Below are 2,792 nucleotides of genomic sequence, written 5' to 3'. Positions count from 1 at the left end.
AATCTCTTCTTCTCCACCTCAAAAAAAATCTTTTGCACAAGTTCTCCAAAATTCATGTGACATTGCCATCTCTCAACTACCACAACCTTGTCTCAAAGGTGATGTTATTGCAATAAAAATCCCAGAAGAAGATTACCAAGCTGGGCTGCAAAGATGTAAAAATCATCTTCATGGAAGGCTCATTCTTGCAAAAGGGGATACCCCCTTGAAGTATGCAGATCTGAAATCTAAACTCAGTAGGATGTGGGAGATGATTGGACCATGGAGCATGGTATCCCTGGGTAAAGGTTACTATGACTTCTCTTTCTCTTCAGTGGAGGACATGCGAAGCATATGTGCGGTGGGAGCCTGGTCCCTGAAACCTGGATTCTTGAGGATGTCTCTATGGACACCTGACTTCAACCCAAGTCAGCAGAGACACTCTCATTCACAGTGCTGGGTCAAAATATTCGGCCTTCCACAGGAGTATTGGAGCCCGAGGATCTTATTCTCCATTGCTGGTGGCCTAGGCACCCCCATATCTCTGGATGATGCAACATCCAAAAGATCATTTGGGCACTATGCTCAGGTGTTGGTAGAAGTTAACATCCGAGAGGATTTACATGAGCAAATCTTGGTGGAGAGAGAGGGATTTGCTTTTTTTGTTGGAATTGAGTATGAAAATGTGCCTCCCTACTGCACTAGTTGCAATAGCATTGGTCACCTGTAGAGTAATTGTCGCAGATTGACCAAAAAGAAGGTGGAAGATAATGCCCCTAGGAAGAAGGCAGAGGAAGCAAAAACCAAAACAAGGTCAAGCAAAGAGGATAATGTCCCTAACATCAGAAAAATAGATGACTTTGTCATAAACTTGGAATTTGATAATATACAAAATGTCAGTTTAGAAGGCATGGAAAGAATGGAAGACCCTCCAGAAAAGGATGCAGATCCAGTTGTTCCCCTGGAGTCTCCTTATGACCCATTGGTGCCTCATGACATTGAGGATAACTTCATAGTGCTAGAAACACAGGAATTGGAAAATCCAAATGCAATCAAGGATATGCAGATAATGGGAAGGCTTTGGGCTGATGACACAATGGAAGAAGAAGAGGAATAGGCACAATTCACTCCTATTATGTCAAAGTCTCAAGAAAAAGATGAGAAAAAAAGGGATCTCTGAAAAAACTCATTATACCCGAAGGGGTGGAAATTCCAACATTGCTCAATGATAGTCCTTTACTGGAATTGCAGAGGTCTTGGTAACCTCAACACAAGGTTGGTTCTGAAAAACCTTTGTATTACTCATAAACCTGACTTTTTGTTTATTGCTGAACCTATGATTCCTAAGGAAGCCATTCAGGGAGCCTACTGGAATGAAATCAAGATGAATCTATTTGTGACTAATAATAGAGGGGATAATTTGCCCAATCTTTGGGGTCTAAGCAGTTATGATCACTCCCCCACTGTCCTGTGCAATACTGATCAACAGATAACTATATCCTTGGCAATTGAAGACAAAACCTGCTACATTTGTGCTGTGTATGCCCATACTAATTACATCCACAGAAGAAGCCTCTGGTTTGACCTGCATGATCACATAACTACCCATGTTGGTCCCTGGATTTGCACAGGGGATTTTAATGTTGTGCTTGGGGCTCATGAGACCAGAGGCTCTAGAATTCCTAATGCTCTGCCATCTAATGAATTCAAAGCCTTCTCTGATTGCTCCAATTTGATTCATCTCAGCACAAAAGGCAGCCTGTTCACTTGGTCGAATAGGAGATCAGGAGATGCTCTAACTGAGAAAAGGTTGGACAGGAGTTTATGTAATGAAGAATGGCTCAATGCTTGGAGTCAAACTTCTTGCACTACCCTGCCTAGAATCTCCTCAGATCACCATCCTATTATGCTCACTTCTAACTCTTCAACAAGGAGAGCCTCTCCCTTTAGGTTTCATAAAATGTGGACCAAACATGAGGATTGCAGGAAGGTGGTTGAGACAGTCTGGCACATGTCCTGCTATGGATGCCCTATGTATATCTTATCTCATAAGCTCAAAACTCTGAAAAAGGAGCTCAAGCACTGGAACATTAATGTCTTTGGGAATGTTCATACCAATGTTAAGAATGCCATGGCCACTTTGGATTTCATCCAAAACTCCAGAGATCTGATGCCTAGCCAGGAGTTGAGAGATCAGGAGTCTTTGGCTCAGAAAAATCTTTTGTTTGCCCTTGAAGTTGAGGAATCTTTTTGGAAAGAAAAGGCTAGAATAAATTGGCAGATTGATGGGGATAGAAACACTGCTTTCTTCCATAGAGTCACTAAAATAAGGCAGGCTACTAGGTCCTTAAATCTGCTGAAGGATGAATCCAGATTGCTTACTGATCAGGAGGAAATTGAGCAACATGTTCTTGATCATTTCCAGACTCTTTTTGCCTCTAAAAACTCCACCAGTCAAAATTCCCTAATCCAAGAGGTGATCCCTTCTATGGTGACTCAGGAGGAGAATGATATGCTTACCCTCATGCCTTCTGAGGAGGAAATCAAGAAGGCAGTGTTTGCTATGAATGGTGAGGGGGCACCTGGGCCTGATGGCTTTGGGGGAGTTTTCTTCCAAACTTTCTGGGACATAGTTGGTCAGGATGTTTGCCTCTCTGTTTCTCAATTTTTCTTCCAGGGCTGGATTCTTCCAAACATGAATGCTAGCACTATTGTCCTAATTCCTAAAATCCCTGGAGCAGACAGAATCAATGATTTCAGGCCTATTGCTTTGGCAAATTTTCAATTCAAAATAATCACTAAAGTCCTGGCTG

This window comes from Lupinus angustifolius, chromosome LG05 (genome assembly GCF_001865875.1).
Source record: "Lupinus angustifolius cultivar Tanjil chromosome LG05, LupAngTanjil_v1.0, whole genome shotgun sequence".
In the NCBI taxonomy this organism is placed as follows: Eukaryota; Viridiplantae; Streptophyta; class Magnoliopsida; order Fabales; family Fabaceae; genus Lupinus; species Lupinus angustifolius.
Note: the sequence above shows the minus strand (reverse complement) of the source record.